Source organism: Suncus etruscus, chromosome 2 (genome assembly GCF_024139225.1).
Source record: "Suncus etruscus isolate mSunEtr1 chromosome 2, mSunEtr1.pri.cur, whole genome shotgun sequence".
Taxonomy (NCBI): domain Eukaryota; kingdom Metazoa; phylum Chordata; class Mammalia; order Eulipotyphla; family Soricidae; genus Suncus; species Suncus etruscus.
Window position 1 is genome coordinate 78263033 of NC_064849.1, and position 19763 is coordinate 78282795.

Sequence of the window (19763 nt, forward strand, 5' to 3'; positions counted from 1 at the left end):
TTTTCAATAACAATTTAAAGACCACCAGAATTTAGTATAAGACATAAAGATTATGAGGATAGAATTTAAGTTACCAAGGATGATATGGGCTAATCTTAAAGTGTTCAGTGGATTGTAATGTAGGAATTTTGTCATGTTGAAAGTGGACATTAAATGCTAAGTTGGTAGCTTTAAATTATATATAGATAGTAAGCCAATATTAACTCAATATAATTTTAAAAATAAATTTAAAAAAATTGTAGAAATGTAATCTTAATAATTTTAGTTTAGAATTTATCTTGTTTTATACTTATCAAAAAACAGTTATAAAATGATATAAGACCAGTCCTATATATTTTCACTTCATCATTTGTTTGTAGTATACAAGGATTATCACTCATTTCTTACTAGCTTAAATTTGATTATCCATAGTCATTTTACTAAACCAATTATTTTTATTCTTGTTTTTAACCACTTATTTTATACATTTGTTTGTTTTGATGTTTTGTTTTATTTGGTAAAATGACATTAAATAGCTTCAGTTTAGCAAAATTCTGTTATAATTAAGTGCTCTTACTTATTGTATAGGAATTATGGTATAGGTTTCAGTCTGAAAGTGAGGATTAGATATTGATTTTTCATGTTGCTTAATATCACTTTGTATTCTAGAGTAAAACTATAATTTAGAGAAATAAGAATTTAAAGTTGAGAAATGTTGTCACATACAAATGTGTTGTCCATGATCAACGCCAAACAAACTCTGTTAATATAACTCACATTGCTTCTAATTTTATAAGCTTTATTCTGCATAAATTAATTGACTTTGGGATGCCAAGATTCTTCTCTATTGGGTTGATCATCTCTAATATAGCAGCCTAGTCTCTTGTCTACTCCTTTAGTGTAATAAATTAAAGGATATTATTATTTACTGAAGGAACAAGAGAATGTATAGTGGCTAGTAGGAAGGGATAGAAAGAAAGGAATATCTATCTATTTATGTAACTTCTATTATCTATCTATCATTTATCTATTTATTTATCATCTATCTATCTGTCATTGATCTACCTATCTTCATCCTCCTCCTCCTCATCATCATCATCATCATCATCTACCTGATTATATATAATGAGGAAAATGTTTCCTTTGGAAGCTTTAGAAAAATGTTGCCTCTTTCTGCACTAATCTTCAGGGTTTTTTTTTTTCTGGAAATGAAGTAGCTTTGGATCTCTAGCTCACATGTACTTAAGAAAACTTTTTTATACTGAACCATTTTCATGTAAAGCTTAAAGTCTAAAGACCAGAAAAATGTTAAAAGTGAGAATTCATGACTTTACACACCAAACTAACTTGTAGAATATGCCAACTTCTCAGCCTTACTTGTATATGATAAGAAATCACAAGCTTAAGATTATAAAAATGAGTCATACATAACTCAAATATTTTTAATTTCAAAATTTTGCTTATATAATTCCTACTTATTGTATTTTCTTATATCATACAATTATCTCCTTTCTTTTTTTTTTTTTTTTTTTGTGGTTTTTGGGTCACACCCGGCAGTGCTCAGGGGTTATTTCTGGCTCCAGGCTCAGAAATTGCTGTGCAGGCACAGGGGACCATATGGGGCGCCGGGATTCGAACCGATGACCTCCTGCATGAAAGGCAAACGCCTTACCTCCATGCTACCTCTCCGGCCCCAATTATCTCCTTTCTGACTGCAGTCATGTAACACTGCTGGTGGGTTCTGAGAACCATATATGTTGCCAAGGATCAAATGAGTGTAAACTGTGTATAAAGCAAATTCTGTTCCACTGTTTTGCCTCTTTTGTTTCTTTTTGTTTTCTTTTACAGAAATAAAGTACCTTATAATCACCTTATTTTAAAGGAAAATATTGATCTAAAATATCACTAAGCATAAAAATATTTACTTTAATATGAAAACTGATCTCAGAATGTAATTATATATGTTTGATATATTAAGCTTTAGATATTATAATTTTCACAAGCAATAAAATATAGGTGCAAAGATGATGCTTTTAGTGGAATGAACATGGGTCATTTATTCTACGTCACTGTTTTTTTGAGAGATAAGAGAAGTTTTGTTTTTGTTTTGATTTTTCTGCTTTGTTTGTCTTGGGGCCACACAGCAGTAATCATGGCTTACTCCTAGCTCAGTGCTCAGGGATCTCAATGTATCAGATAAGGAGCCACAGTTTGAACAAAGATCAGCTGCATACAAGGCAAATATCCCAATTGCTGAACTATTTCTTTGGGATCAAGAGCTAACTTTTGTAGCAATTTTCACATATGCAAATTTATTTTATTTAACACTTTATTTCTTTCCACCCTCATGAAGTCAGATATATAGTCTATGCAATTCTCATAAAGGAAAGGTGATATAATAAATTAATCTTTACCCCCAATGTCATTAATCACAGTTTGCTGTTTTTCAAATATGTTGGCTTATTCCAAAATTATTCCTTTAATTATTTCAATTTTCTAATTTCCTATGTTATATAAAAAATGAACACTGTGTGTTGAATACAGTGATTTGGCTCAAATGTAATTCAGCTTGCTCATGGGAAAGACAGCTCAAACTCTCACCTAATTTTGAATTGCAATTGTAAGTTTATCATTGTGAAGTGCTATGAACCCTAAGTAATGCTATGGACTGTGATTTTTATGACAGTGGTATATTAATTTTATTAAAATGACATGAATATCTGGTCTTGATCATGGTATCCTTTAACCCAGAACTGTTGTTATGGTAATAAATTTTATGATTATAATATACTTCCTGTTGTCAAGGTTGATCCATCTAAGCAAAACCATATAAGATATATAACTTTACCAAGAAAAAAATGTGTTTTATTGGATTAATTCATTGGATCACAATTCATGATGAAAACTACTAATGTTATACATATATTAAAGTACTACCATTAAATTCATACTTTTATATATCAATATATGCAATGCATAATTGATAGGTAGTATACATATTTTTATTTCAATATTGGCATAATTTTTCTGTTTATTTTTATTAAGAAAAAATTCATTTTTGAATTGTTTACTATAACACTGTGATTTACCAAATGGTTCATAATGCAGTTATTTCAAGCGTCAACTGTTCAAACATCAGTTCCACACAAGTGTGACCTTCCCTTCATTAGTGTAATCAATTACTCACTCACCACTCTAACCTGCCTCTGTGCAGGAAGAAACTAATTTATTTTGTATTATTTGTTACAACACAGAGGCATATGGAATGATGAAAACATAGGTTAACAAAGGCCGATTTAAAATAATTCCTATATCTCTTTATGATGTTATATAACGCAATGTCTAAAGATTCACTGGGATGTGGTTGGTGATGGTTCAATGTTTTGTGTCACTGAGCTTGGTAAATTACCATGTAACTTTCCCATTAGATTTTCTGGGAAAATAATAGGCTTCACTATTATAAAGTGTTAAGGCATACGATGACCACTTGTGGCTGCAAAGTTCAGAATTTATAGATCTGAAACAAATGTAGTGATTTGTCCATTTTAAATTTAATTTGTCCAGTTTAAATTGCCAAGCTGAGCCATGCTTTTCTGTCAGATGGTACAGGGTGTCATGCTAGGCTACTGTGGTTCATGTAGAAAGGGGAATATGTCCCTACCCACTTTGAACATTTCCAAGAGGTGTCAGTCTGAACCAGACTACCTGGGAAGTAACTATGGCCATTATTTTCTTTTAGAGGTTAATAGAGGCACTATGCTATTATTCTGCTGGTAAAATGATAGTGTGGACTAATCCATCGCATTTTTTTTTGTTTGTTTGTTTTGTTTTGTTTTGGGGCCACACCCGGTGATTCTCAAGGGTTACTCCTGGCTACGCTCAGAAATCGCTCCTGGTTTGGGGGACTATCTGGGACGCCAGGGGATGGAACCGCGGTCTGTTCTAGGTTAGTGCTTGCAAGGCAGACGCCTTACCATTAGTGCCCCTGATCTGGTCCCAATCTATAGACTTTTAAAGGACTAGTTTAAATCACATTAGACTTCCTATTAACTACTGTATTTTATTTATCATCCTAAGAAAATAATCAGTAATATATGACAGTCAAGTAAATTTTTATAATTCTGTCCATGGATTCTGTATATTTATCAGGCATTATTTCTCAGTTTGCATGAAATTTTGCTTACACGTGTATTTACTCTTCTCAGTTCCATTTAATTTCAGTTAAGAGGCTTCTGTTTTGTGGGACACAAGTAAAAATCCACTATAATTTTGTTTCTTTAGTACCTCCAAAATTGAAATTATAAAGTGATATGAAGACTGCAGTTTCTCTTATGCTTGTTGACTGATTAAATACCAAACTTGACACTGACTTCTGACAGCCCACTCCACTACACCCAGCAGATTCATCTCCATGGTATTTAGAACTGTGATACATACGAGGCATCCTTCTTCACAACTTTGGAACTAGGGATTATTTCTAGATCCATCTTTTGCATTGTGACCAATAGACATCTTTTTTTTTTTTTGTGCTTTGATACATATTCACAGCTTCCTTTTTTATCTGCCTGTACAAATGCAAATTCTCCCACCCTTGTCTTTATGTGTGATATTGTCTCAAATGATGTTGCTGTTACTCTAGGAATAAAATTGTCTTTGTAGTTATTTTTGCTGGAAAATATTTATAGATAATATTATATTATTCAATATTTCTAGTAACATATCAGTTACTATGATTAAACCTCTCTTGTCATTAATCTAAATATTCTAATATAATCATCATTCTACATAATGTTCCCTTATATATCATTTCATTGTTAGTGCCCTACTCACTATTACTTTCAATTAAATTGAAAGTTTACTTTACATGGAAATATGTTTATATATATAAAAAGTAGATAGATTACACAGAGATATTTTGCTGTGAGCCATGGGCGCCAATTGCTGTGAGCCAAATCTGTTCGCAAGACGCCAGCGCCTGCAAACAGATCCTTCGTGGAGTTTCGGGGAAAAAAATCCGCGGGGAGAGAGTGGGTACACGGACAGCGAACGACGGAAAATATGTTGGAGAAATGAATGAAACCACACAGATAGTATGGAGACTCGCCTCTACAATGCTGAGACCGAGACAAATTTATTTTTCGAACTGGGCTGCTTTTAACTTTGAGGTCTGGAATGCAGGAATGCAAGTTCTTGACTTCAAAGTTTACTGGGGAAAGAAAGGAGGAAATCCTGGCTAGAATTAGCATCTAAAAAAACCGATACTGAAGGTGAAAAGGGGAGTTTCTGTATTTTGGGTAAGGAGGGGGAAACAGGTAAATTTTCAGGAAGCGAGAGAAATGTTTTAGTGTTTTAGAGGAAAAATGAAAATTGCTTATTTTGAGTAGACAGTGAAAATTACTCTGTTTAGAGTAGACAGAGCAAAAAGTGAAAATTACTCTGTTTTGAGTAGACAGAGCAAAAAGTGAAAATTACTCTGTTTTGAGTAGACAGAGCAAAAAGTGAAAATTACTTCACTCATGAGCTAAGTTGAAAAAACCAGTTCTTGGCGCCAAGGGAGTTAGGACAGTGGGAGACTTAATTTGGGGGGATTTGATACTGTGCTTCTTTGTTAACAAGAATTATAAGCCTGTATTTTATAATGGTCAAAAAATAAAGAGAGAGATAGCTACAGTCACGTTTGGAATTATAATCAAACAATCCACGCGAAGGGTCAAGTGATTTTGACTTCTCTAAGCGGGCCTTTTTGGCACATAATTCCTTTTTCAGGAGAGCACTACACGTTGGTGTGTGTCCTTCCTGAGTGGGAATGTAGCAATTCACTCTCTTTTTTTTTTTTTTTTTTTTGTATTTTTTGTATTCAAAGGTAAAGGAAGAAACAGTATCAAAAAGAATTAAAAACTATCATACTGGTTCTAATAAGGATTCAGAAGCAAAACTAGCCATTAATACTTTGTAGCCGAATTGAATGGGTGGGACAGGTGTGGGAAAGCTCAAGTGGGAAGCAATTTTTATTTTTAGAAGAAAGAAAAGGGAAAAAAATTGTTTTATTAATTCAGGTGGCAGTTTTCAAGAGAGAGAGAGAGATAGAGTGCAGAAGCGAGAGAGAGAGAGAGAGAGCTTCCTGGCTGTGGTTATTACCGCCCTACCCCGTCCCTGTTTGTTCAGTGCTTGCACCAGGGGGTTGGGGAGCTGGGGGTTGGGGAGCTGAATTTAATAGAATAGACAACATAGCAAGGAATAAAGTTTCCGGGGTTGAAGGTCCCGGGGAGGTGGCTGCCCCCGGCCCGACGCTAGTAGTACGTCAGGACCTTTCCTGAGTGGGAATGTAGCAATATTTTTGTTTAGATTAAGTATAAAAATAATGTATTGTGTTACAAACATTTTCTTTGAAGAAAAAAATCTATGTATTTGTGTGGTTGTATATTTTTTGTATGTATTGTTAAATGTATAATACATTTTTATAAATAATAAATTATTCCTCTCTCATTTATCTATTTATTTGAATTTTTGCTACACCTGTGGTCTCAACCCTGGCTTTTGCTCAGAATTAAGTTCTGTAATACTCAGGAAATGATATATGTTGCCCGGCAGAAAATCCAGGTCAGCCACATGCAAGTCAAGCTCCTTACTCCCTCCACCTTCACTTAAATTTAAAGGGTCATCTAAAACTTCACTTTGATAAATTAAGTTTTTCTCTTGGTTCATTGTATTAGTCAGGCTAGAAACTTCAACTCAGTCTCACAGAATCTTCAAAGAAATGTATAAGGCACTGCAGCATATGGAGGTAACAAGGTAGCCTTGAATGCCTCAAACAAAGAGTTTCTTGATTATTATATTATATTCCACCTTTATTTCCCTCCTCCATTTAGTCACACATGCCAGACTTACAGAATTAGTAAAAAGGATAAAGAAATGTTATTAGTGCATTTGTGGACACATGGAAGCTGGGTAGAAAAGCCTTATAATCTAAGAATATGCTAGAATAACCACAATTATATCTGTGCATAAATAATGGTAATGATATATTTGAATAGTTGTTTGTCTGTTCTTGTCTTTTATATATTTTTGTCCCCCAATTCACAATACAGACCAGGCAAAGGGTCTGGGTTGAGGTGTATATGGGGTGCATTGCTGTCTCTTCTCTTTCTATACAGTCAGTGTGTAAAGGACATAGCCTGAGGTAAGAATTGGGAGGCCATAACTTACCTCATCTTTATTTTGAATTTTTTAATTTATATATAAAAAAACCTTCACCAGTACAACATTCCACATTATAGTTGGAGTAGAAACAACTCTAATTAGCCAGTTAAAGATTTAAAATATAGGTATTGGGCTGGAGTGGTAGCATAATAATATATATGTTATAGTTATATAATTATAATAATTATATGACTATATTATAATTATATTTATTTAGCTATATGTTTTATTTTTATATTTTATTTTATATAGCTATATAAATATTAATTTATATGTGGATATATAAATTTTATATATGGATATATAAATATAATCATATGACTAATATATCATAATAATTATGATATATCAAATATATGGTTATATATTAATATATGTATTTTGCAATATATATTTTAATATATATTCAAAAATATAATAAATATATATTTGTTGCTAACACAATTATAATAGCATTACTAATATTAGGAAACTTGAGGCTCTGAGTGCTATATGACAGCATTCCTCTCTCTGTATCTGTGACTTTTGCTTTTATATACAGTACTTTGGTAAACCAAGCATGCCCAGTTCTATGAGAAACACAGAAAGGTTGTGTCTTCCTATCTTTCGTTTTGGTCATCCATCTCAAGAAAAGACTCCCTTGAGATTAACTTTTAGACTTTACACAGTTTTAAGGAAAAGGATTCTTTAAAAGTCCCTGCCTAAAGAACATGGGGACAATTGAATAGTTACCTTCATTGATTACTCAATTAACTCATGAAAAGGAACTGCCTGTGTAACCCAATGATTGTAGTTATTTTTAAAACTTTTTTTAAACTGTTTGTTTTTAAACATTTTTAAAAAGTGGGCTGTTCTCTGTATTTCACTCATTATGCTGAAAAGTTTTCAGACTGAAATATTCAGATGACTAAAATGTAATCCCAAGTGAAAAGTGGAACAACCACACCAATTATGGAGTGTATTCTGCAGAAAATGATAGGCTTATTTTAGATTTACTTAAAAATCATAAAAAGTACCAAATATTTAGATTACTAATCAAATCTGTTCCAAAATATTTTATTTGACATAGTTATATCTAGGAATTTTCTCATAGCATTACTTATTCAGCTCTTCATTTTTCTTTTTTTTAGAAACATTTGAAAGAATAGATTCATCTCTGAGAAAACTAGAGGAAATGAGGAAAATCTACATTTGTTAAAATTCTTTGTTTTTATTTATAAGAGATCATACTGAGTGTGATGAAAAAATAGTCTGAGCAGTAAGATAATATAGTGGTGTAGAAGTTGATTTTTGTATATTTTAATTTTGTTCTGTCATGTATGCTTATCTCAGTGCAAAATAGTAGAGGAAGTGTGTAGTTATCTATTAAATTGACTTGCTTAGTACCATATTGGAATTAGGATTTTTCTATAACTATAGTATAACAGACTGTCCTCTGTAAATTTGTCTAGGCCCTCATAATATACTGTAAGTCTGTGACACATGAAGTTCTAAGTTCCAGTATTAGTCTCAGTGGCCAATATTCTTCATACTTTCATTTCATTTTCTCTTTTATGTTTTCCTTCTGTTTTATAGGTGAAGTAAGAAGAATTGACCATAATCTGAATTTCAATAAATTAATGTTGCAGAAAAATAAGAACACTTTATTTTACAATTGAACTGATGAAAACATTGCTACCTAATAGAAAAATCACTCTGTACTTATAAGTCATTTATACTATACCTAAGTTAGAGTAATCTTCCTATGTTTTCAAACTATGCCTTTATTACATGGTACTGTTTCTAAACATTTCTGCTAACCAGTTTTGATAACAATAAAATGTTTTTTTGTTTTGTTTTTGTTTCTAAATTGGGGGGAGGGGTCACACCCGGCAGCGCTCAGGGGATACTCCTGGCTCTACCCACAGAAATCGCTCCAACAGGCTCAGAGACTATATGGGATTCAGGGATTCAAACCACAGTCCTTCTACATGCAAGACAAATGCCCTACCTCCAAGCTATCTCTCTGGCTCCACAATACAATGTTTCGAATAAAAATGTTTAATTTAAAGCCTGTTCATGTTCATTTGGAATACATTTTGAAATTTACTTAGTTTATAAATGAAATAACAATTTAACTAAAGTTTGATTAGAATTGAATTATGGCATTTCCTTTACTGAGGCCTCTTTTAGCTACATAATAGAAATTAGATAATGTTTTTATGTAGCTCATAATAATTAATGCCTGATATAAAGTAGTTGGAATGAGTTGAACTTAATTGTATCTAGTCTCTCTGTTGTAACTTATAATTGAATAGGGGTCCCAAATACCAACTAGGTTGAAAATTCAATAAATATTCAATAAAGTTTTGCCTATAATGCTTTATGATCACATTGAACTATATAGTCTGTTCCTTGTTTTTTGATTTAATAAAAGACCATAGTTTAAGAAACTAGTCAATATTTAAAATGTCAGACCAGGGGTCAGAGAGATAGCATAGTGGTATGGCCTTTGCCTTGTATGTAGCTGACCTAGGATGGACCATTGTTCAATCCTCAGTATCCCATATGGTCCAGCAAGCCAGGAGCAATTTCTGAGTGCAAAGCTAAAAAGTCAGACCAATAAAACTAAGTTATTGCTTGAATAAAAAGATTTTAGTATTAAGGTTAAATATTTCATGTAAAAAGAAGAAAGATTCATGCCTCAGTATCTAAACAGTATATTTTTAAGGAAATAGGAGATATAATTTTGTTTAATGCTAGTGATTTCAGATGTTAGGTTATAATTAGTATTAATTTTGTTTCAAAGCGTTTTGTAATAAGAGGATAGGTACATTAAATACCCATAAATAAATATTCCACATTGACTGTAAGATTTATATATTCAGATGTTTATTATATTATAAAATGTTCCTCTTCTTATTTTTAATAAACTCTGATTTAAAGGTTTTGATTTGAATTAATATATTTCATCACTTATATCTAATATTCTCTTGAGATAGCTGCATCTTAATCTGGTTTATTTTCTCATTTTAGCTAAATATGCAAATAAATTTCTATCATTTTACGAAATAAAATGATCAGCTTAAATGTCAGTAAATATAAGTCAATATCTAGGAACAGCTGATTAATGATCAGATGTTTATACTCAATTTTGTGGCATCTAATGTCCACTCACTTCTATTTTATAAGCATTTCTTAAATAAGAAATATAGATATTCATTTGCTTTTTAGCATTTATTGAATTAGTATTCAAAAAAATTTCATGAAATTATATACTGAATAGATGTTTTAATTGATGAATACTGTATTAAACATGATCAATTTTACAAACTTACACATTATAAATTATATCTAATATACAGAGATTGATTTTTTTAATTTCTTATACCTTATGAAATATACACAATTTCTTATTAGTGACTCAGACTTAAAATTATATGCAAATATTTTAGAATAAAGTAAAAATCTAATCAATTTATTCAAAAACATGTACATTTTTAGGGAATGAGTTTGTTTCATCAATAAGTAAACTAGAATCAGTGTTAAGAAAAATAAATAAAATTTGAAGGCAGTTATGTTAGTTAAAACAGCAACCCAGATAGTGACCTAATAAGTCATGTTTGCACAGATAAATAAACTTTTTGTCCAGATAAATTTGTTCATAATAACAAAATGATTAGTGTATACCTTATCTTCCTCAAAAAGGATCTTCTTGACAATCTTGTCAATTTGAAATAGTCCCAGGTCTTAGTCTTGATCAGAAAATCTTGTGAATTCGAGTGGTTTCATCTCAATTTTTAAGGTAACAAATCACTTGCTTGATAGAAAACTGATATTATGGGGCAAGACAGATAGCATGGAGGTGGGGTATTTCCTTTCCATGCAGAAGGATGATGGTTCAAGTCCCAGCATCCCATATGGTCCCCCGAGACTGCCAGGGGTGATTTCTGAGCTTAGAGCCAGGAGTAACCCATGAGCACTGCCAGGTATGACCATCCCCCCAAAAAACCCGAAACAAATAAACAAAACAAAAAACAACAAAAATAGAAAATTTATGTTATTACATTCTGTGATATTGGAATGTAAGTTATTGGAACTGATACATATTTTTACTTTTATGATTTTCTATTAATATTCCATAATTAAAAATGTTCATAGCTGAGATTTAGGCATACTATGTCCCTTTACCAGTCTCATCACCAATGTCAACATCCCTCCACCAATGTCCAGCTTCCCTTTCATCCTCTACACAAATGCCCATCATTTCCTTGACAGACTCAGCTTTGAGTATGGTTTGAATCTCTGGCTTTAATCTTGCATACTTCTATTTTATAAAAAGTAAAATAAATTAGTCACCATGGTTAATATAATAAGCAATGCTTTATTTTCTACAAAATCACTTCTAAAAGGAAATTTCAAAATCATTGAGATAATAGGCTTTTATATCACTGTCTCAGAAGCAGACAAAGGCAACAAAAGTGTATAGTTAAACTGATTATATTTTATAATGACAATGGAATTGTTTATGGGAAGAATTATTCCTGAAATTATTATTTCTCCATCTATAAAAAAGCATGTGTTCTAGGGGTCATAAAGATATCATAATATTTAAGATACTTATTTTGCAAGTAGCAATCACTAGTAATATTCTGTTTACCAACCTCGGTGCCTAGGGCAAGGCTAGATGTGATGCCTGAGGACAGGAAAGCAAGTAACCCATGAATACTACTGAGGATGGCCCAATGTCTCCATCCAACCTGGAAACAAAACAATCATGCATTATTAAAAAAATAGTATATGATTTAAAAGTACAAAGTTTGTTCTATATGCATACATATACAAAATATATGTATACATACTAATATACATATTTTCTGGGTTTTATAATGAAGTATAATTGATACTTTAAGTTTAGAAACTGGTAGTTTGCACTGAAACAAGTTACCTAATTTATTTTCTTATGAGCAACTTATCGTTTTCTTCAGTTATTTGAAATCTAGAAAATGAGGGCATTGATATTTAGAAATTCATTTTTTATCCATGTCAATTCATAAAGGCATATGGTTGTGTAGGTTCTAAAAATGATAAGAAACATATGTTCTGTATAATAAGAAGATCAGATAAAAAGTAATCCACTGCATTTTTTACATTTGTGAAAAGTCATTTTATCACAATATATTACAGACTTTCTTTGAAGTTAATTTAACAAGAAAAAAATTACAAAACATTTAATGACTTGACTAAGACATCAAATTTACTAAAAGAGAATTTCTAATTGGGTAAGCAGTATCTATAAATTAGAACTTACTAAGTAAAGTGTGAAATGTATATTGTTTTGTATACATCACATCTAACTTCAGAATAAATAAGTACTCTTATTCTGATTCATATATTCATTAGATAGTTTAACTCTAAGATGCAAAGAAAATATGATTGTTAATTGCCATGTTATACACTATCTCGTATATGACTAAATGTCAAGATTTAAAAAATGATGGAATAAAAATAATGTCATTTCCTTGTGTAGTCAAAATTATATGGAATTGCTTTAAATGTTTTCAGGAAGCTAATTCAGTTAGGCAAACATTTACATAGCATTATATATTATAGATAATCATACATTTGTAATAATAGAACCTTTGCTGGCATGCGCTGAAAGACAAGTCCTTCTGAAAACTGAACAAGGTCATACCCTCATCAGGCACTTTCGGTTCTCTACTTAAGTAAGAATGAAAGCTGCCTTTCAACAGGTTTTCATAAGGATTTAGAATATGGCACATGTGAGAAATCTTTCAAATATAAATGCTATGCTTTCAAGAGCCTAGATAGAAATCAAATGATAATAAATCTTAAATCTTCATGAACAAGTGGCATCCATTTGCTGCTCAGTTATCTTTCCTACCCAAAGCCTTTTAAGGTGGAGACTTGTTAATGCAAGTGATAAGGGTATTTATTAAGAAATGAAGGAACTATTGGGAAGATATAGCATAAAAAGTTATAGGTCAAGCACAACAAAAATGCTTGAAATCGGTGTACGAAACTATTTAGGAATGGAAGACATAACCTGTATTTGCATGAAAATGAAATTGGTGTTGAAATTTAACTTCCTGTGTGGAGCCAAATAATTGTCAACTATAATTTTATATATTGACTGTTATCTCTGTTCTGGGCTCTTATGCTTGTGTTATATACATAAACTATATTATCTATTTTCTGTCTTGTATGTATTGATTTTCAATTGTCAAAATGTAAGGGAGTTTTCAGAGTGACTATTAGATAATTCAGTTATTTTTCAAAAATATTATATTTTGATGGGTATTATTTATCATAAATATAATATATCAATATACTTTTATTTCATCAATCTGCTTTTTAATTATAAAGTTACTCCCTGCTAATTGTTAGCCATTCTTTTGAACTCTGTTAATTATGATTAATGAAACAAAAAATATGCCCCTCGTAAGTCTTTTATATAGATTTTAGAATTGATAAAAACATTTTTCTATTAGTCATTATATATCTATCTATAAATCATTAGAAGAAATGCCAAAATAAAAAAAAAACTTGCATTTCTTTTTAAATTATGGTGCTCTAGGAAAAAACATGATTTAAAATGTATAGGTTATGTTGATTAAGTCATAGTGCCCAGCTTGAATGGGATTGTAAAGGTTTTGTCTGATTGGTTTTGTGTTAGTGACAAGTAATGGAATCTATAGTATGGTTAAGCAAAGAATTGTGTTATTTTGTGGCAAAAAATTTTCTCTAACAGATTCCATTTGGACTGGAAGAACAACACCTTTCTCCATTGATGTCTAGCTTTTTAGACCATCCTATATATTTTAGTCTCAACAGCATACACACAAAATAGTTTTTAATGCCAAGTTCATATGTTTGAATAAATATAGTTTCTATTTTTAATTTTGATAAATATGCTTTTGTTTGAAAACACTAACATATTATAACCACTTTGACAACTGTACAAGAAAATATGAGAAAAATCAAAAATTGATTTATCCGCTTTCTTTAAAAATCATTTCTTAGTAAAATGGATATTTAAAATTACTTAGAGCAAGTATTGTTGGATTAAACAGATTTTAGTGTTGGTCATGATAATATCCACAGATTGATTTAATCCAAAGTCTGCAAAGAAAAAATAATTCTGGGGTAAGGAGCATATTTAATTTTGTTCGATTTAAGTGGGTTTTGTTGTTGTTAGCACTAAAGCATAATTATTTAGAAGTATAACAGGAAACTAAACTATTTCTGTTCAATGGGGCATATATGAGAGACTGAAGAAATAGAAAGGGGAGGGATTGAAAAGAATTTAAAAAAGAATATGTGAATGGTTTTTCTAAATAGTTTTTCAAGAATAAAAAGGTTTTTGTTGTTGTTTTTTAGAAAATAACTTGTTTATTTTCTGAATAGATTGCAAAACCAATTCAATCCATGCATATTGTGTCACAAGTCTACTTTGTCAGTTCTGCCTGGTTTTCTTACTATCGAGTCTTCCGATTTTTCTGAGTAATTTACTTATTTTATCCCTTCTAGGACTAAATTCAAGATAACAAAAATAATAGATAACAAATATGTGTAGCATATACTGTCAGAAATTAATATGATTGCAGTTCCTTTTTCAATATCTGTTGGGGTGATAATACAGTATATAGGGCACTAATCTTACATGCAGTTGACCAGAGTTCAATTCCTGGAACCCCATTTTATCCCTCCAGGGCCCTTAGAAATAATCCCTGACTGCAGAGTAAGGAATGAGCCCCATAGCACTATAAAGATAGTTTTTTTCCAAAACAGAGATATTTGATGAAATGATAATGGGAATAACCTTTGGGCATGGCAGTTTTAGGAGAGGAAATAATTTCCTGAAGTGCCATCTATACAGAGGCATTGTCGTACCATTCTAATCTTTCTCATTTCTCTCTCAAATTTGCATATAGTTGTGTAGCTTTTTTACTAAACACTATAAAAAAAAAACCAAATAAGCAGATAAATAATGTGTACATTTGGTTATTATAAATTCCAAGACTAAGTCATTAAGCAGGTGGGAACTCCTTGAAATTCAAAAAAAAAGGTGATCTTCTAAAATGATGAGTTTAATTATGTTTTCTTTGCTTGGTTAATGAATTTGAAGATAGCCTAAAAGGATCATTGTTACTTTTATGATATGAAACTAGAATACATAAGTTTCTCAACATATATAATGTTAGATATATATTTATGAAGATATAAAGATATCTTTAAGATATGGATGTTAATAGTAATAAATATGATATTTAATGTTATTGTTCCCTAACACTTTCCTGGTGTTGCTAATAGTGTGCTTAATTACACCTTGGGTGGTCCTATTTAACAATCTTTGCCAGAATCATCAAACGTAGTTGCCAGCAATTTATTTTTGCTCTGGTTCATGAATTAAAGTCTATAGTACATATGTAAATAGTACACGTATTTAGTCCAGTTCACAATGCTCAGTATGTTCTTTAAATATACAATTGCATGGAACTTAGATGACAAGAGTTCTGCATCAGAATCGCTTGCCACCTGTGCTCTCATTTTCCAGCCATGGCTGTGTTCCTAATCTAGCCACTGTGTCTGAGGCAGATAGCAATCTATCCTAAAGAGCAGCCAGGATTAAGAAGAGGCAGAATTAATTAAAATTTGATTCACACATTCTGTCATGTTGAGGTCTGCTGAGGAGTCTTCCTTTCCTCCATCTCTCCTCACCCCATGATGTTGTACAACATATTCCCAGGTGGGGAATCCCTACCTTGGAATACTAATTATGGACCTGAATGGCTTTAGCCATAGTGATTGGCAGCGTGATGCATGAAAGGATTTGAAATTTCCTTCGTTTAAGGGATTTCTTCAGGGACCAAGTCTTTCTTCTGACTTTCATCGTGCTTATTGAAAGCTGAAAATCCAAGGTCACTAAAGATGATCAGAAGATTGCAAAACACATCACCTATTCCAATAGTTAATTATATCATGTTATATCTCTAAAAGCAATGGAAAATAAAAATAATGGAAATATAAGATTCATGTGTTATATTAGCAGTCTTCATATTAAAATTAGAAACTTGAATTTATGAATAAACAAATGAAATTGCTAATAAAATGCTAATAAATTGCTAATAAAAATGCTAATAAAAACTTTATGGTCACAATGCTTGTCATAACCTTATATCAAAAAATGAGACAATGTCACCTATAGTCTATCCTAAGCTGTAGTCACCAGAAAATTTTTTTAATCAAGATATTTATTCTTTCATGTGAGCAGCCTAAACTAAGTGAATGATGTAATAATTGATATACTAGTTTAGGAAAGAGTGTTCTAGCATTTGCTGTGATTGTACTTTATTCATCATTGAGATAGTTATTATCTATTATCTTTGGTCATACAATCACATCCTCAGAAAGATGAAAATTTGCACGTGGGAAAGAACATCATGAAGTTAAAATGCCAGCTTCCTTGTTTTGAAAAATAGGAGCCTGGACTTGTGAAAATTACCTAGAGTTATACAGTTAAGAAACTATTATCTGAGTCCTTAGGACAACCAAGTGGTTAACTAGAGGAAGCAAAATATGTCTCTCAGGGCATTTAATAGCAGTAAGAAACACAAAAGGTGATGTCAAAGAGATAGTGTAGAGGTTAAGGCACTTGCCTTGCTTGTTAATAACAATTATTCAATACCTGTAACCACATGTTCCCCAGAGCAACACCCAATGTGATCACTGAGCACAGAGCTAGAAGTAAATCCTGAGCACAATTTGTTGTGGTCCAAACATAAAACAAAGCAAAAATGTAAAAGACATACCTAAAAAAAAGGGGAGGGATGGAGAGGTGGCACTAGAGGTAAGGTGTCTGCCTTGCAAGTGCTAGCCAAGAAAGAACCGTGGTTTGATCCTCCGGCATCCCATATGGTCCCCCCCCCCAAGCCAGGGGAAATTTCTGAGCACTTAACCAGGAGTAACCCCTGAGCATCAAACGGGTGTGGCCCTAAAAACCAAACCAAACCAAAACAAAACAAAACAAAAAGGCACACCTAATATCAGCATGTTGTAGCTTCAGTGTTTGGATCTAATGACGCTGTGCTAGAGTTTACTGAGAATTATCTTTCTCTACTCATGCTAGTTAATATGTTCTAAGTGTTGCTTATGAATTAATAAAAAGCAATTATAACATGTACACAATAAAATACTAGTCAGATATAACAAGAAGTACTAAATTCTGCAGAAATTAGGATGAAAAGTTGTATTCTATTAAGTTAACTAGATCAGAAGGAAATGGCTGGATAATGGACTCAATATATAGCATTAAAAAAAGCACAGTAACCAATAGAAGAACTTCCTGAATTTCTACCAATAAAACTCAAGAGCCTCGTTTTGAGCTATAGTACAGCCTATAAACCCCATGTCTTGCACATGGTTGACCAGGGTTCAGTGATATCTGGGACCACAAATGGTCCAACTCGAGACCACTAAGTGTGATCTCTGAGCATATAATCTTAGAGTGAGCCCTGAGTATTACTGGTTGTGACCTCTAAGCAATCAATATATTAAACACCAAGAAATAGAAAAACAAAGAAAGATTACAAAGAAACAAAGAAAGAATACAAAGATTATATTCATTACAATATTGAGGTTCTAATGTGAAAGGATATGGCTAAATGGGTTGTGATTAAGTTGCACTCAGTGGTTTTGACTTAAAAAGAATGATTTAGATGATTATATTTGAGTTGGGCATCACAAGCTTAATCATATATATTAAATTTATTAAGATATTATATTTCAGATATAAAATAGTTGCTCTTTTTTTAAAAAAAAAGATGTAATGAGTAATGTTGCATAAAATCCCTTTGGATTGGGCTGGATGGTGGTGGATGGTGATGGAGGATGAGAGGTCTTTCTCCTTCAGCACAGGACTATGTGTGGCCAACTCCCTTCAGCTGGTGGGTCGCAGCTTCAGGATAGCAGCAGGTAGAAAACTTACAAGCAGTCAAGCCTCGGGAAATATCAGCTTTATTAAGGCCCTGGTCACCATGTGTGTGACCTACAATCTTAAGCCTATTTAAGCATGCTCTCTTCAGCTTGCCCTGCTTCTTCCTCTATCTCTCTTGCTGAATCCTCTCCTTCCGCTCAGGCCAGGTAACCTTTTGTTACCTATCAAAGACCACTCCCAGAAATGAGCAGATCTTATTAGCAGGTAAGGTTACAGGAAGAAAGGAGGATGGACCAACAACCAACAAATAATATTTTCAATAGGAAAAAATCAAGAAATGTTATAACTAAGGATTTTTATTTCTTTTCTCTTTAATTCACAAAACAAATTCTTGCTCAAAATTATAAAAGCTAAGAGAATTGTGATATGCCTTAAAATTAAATTTATATGTGCGAGTTCAGACTAATCTAAGAGATTTCTATTCTGTTCTACTTCAAGTTTGTTTCTCTGCTATTTCTCTTTCCATTATGTCTGTTACCACTCTGCCATAAGCTATAATATATACTTTCAATATAGCTCTTTGTTTGGATTTTTTCTCCTCTTTCATTTGTTCAACACATCATGTGCAACAAACTCATTTTAAAAAGTATTAGTTTATCCTTCCTGCTTTATTTTCCTTTATACAAAAATACCAACTCTACGGGACCAAAAACCATCTGTCATTCCCCTCTTAATAACTCATCTGCTTTTACGGCAATTTTAAGAATATTCATTTCACTGAAAAATATTTTTGTATTTGATTCAATCACATCTTAGAGTCTATGAACCAGTGTGTGTGTGTGTGTGTGTGTGTGTGCTTGTGTGTGTGGTCTGAATGTGCACCCTCTACTCTGAATGTCTAATCATATTTTTCTTGGTCAATATTTAACTTTTTAAGATTTCTTTCTTAGAGGAATTTTGTAAACTATCCATAGAAGTTATCTAATTGCTATTATAGTCTCACTGTGGCTACTCTTCTATTTTCAAAAACTCTGTTATCTTCTCCATGAAAATTAGCACCATGAAACCTAATCATGCATTAGGATATTTATGTGTCTATTGTTTGCTTTGCCTGTCTTCATCAGGATAATGTGAGCTCCAGGAGAGATGTGTTCGCAGCTTTACTCATCACTGAATCCCCAGAGTAAAAAACGAAGAGCATAACTCAATAAATGAATATGGATAGAAAGTCTCATGTTTGAAATACTAGATTCAGAAAACAAGATGGCTGGGGCAAGAGGGATATTACAGTGGTAGGGCGTTTGCCTTGCTCGTTGCCGGTCCAGGACAGAAGATGGTTCGAATCCCAGCGTCCCATATGGTCCCCCAAGCCAGGAGCGATTTCTGAGCACATAGCCAGGAGTAACCCCTGAGTGTCACTGGGAGTGGCCCAAAAACAAACAAACAGAAATGAAAGAATGAAAACAAGGATGGAAGGAAAGGCACAATGCTTCATGAAAATCATTGTTAATATAGGTCATACTTTTTTGGTTTCTTTGAAAGCCTAATTATTGAAGTCAGTCTACTGTTAATTAATTTAGTAGATGGTGCATTAAGGGTGCTTTTTATGTAATGTTCTATATTAAAATTATTAAATGAATCTCTGTGG

The 19763-nt window shown here is 32.2% G+C and overlaps 1 protein-coding gene and 1 non-coding gene across 2 annotated transcripts in view; one reads left to right on the top strand and one right to left on the bottom strand.

Moving 5' to 3' along the window:
• Positions 1-19763, top strand: part of CDH12 (cadherin 12) — a 1029254-nt gene that overhangs the window by 70358 nt on the left and 939133 nt on the right. The gene's annotated exons all lie outside the window — the stretch shown is intronic.
• Positions 7043-7176, bottom strand: LOC126002698 (small nucleolar RNA SNORA51). Its single transcript, XR_007493370.1, has one exon. It is a non-coding gene; the product is annotated as a small nucleolar RNA SNORA51 (small nucleolar RNA).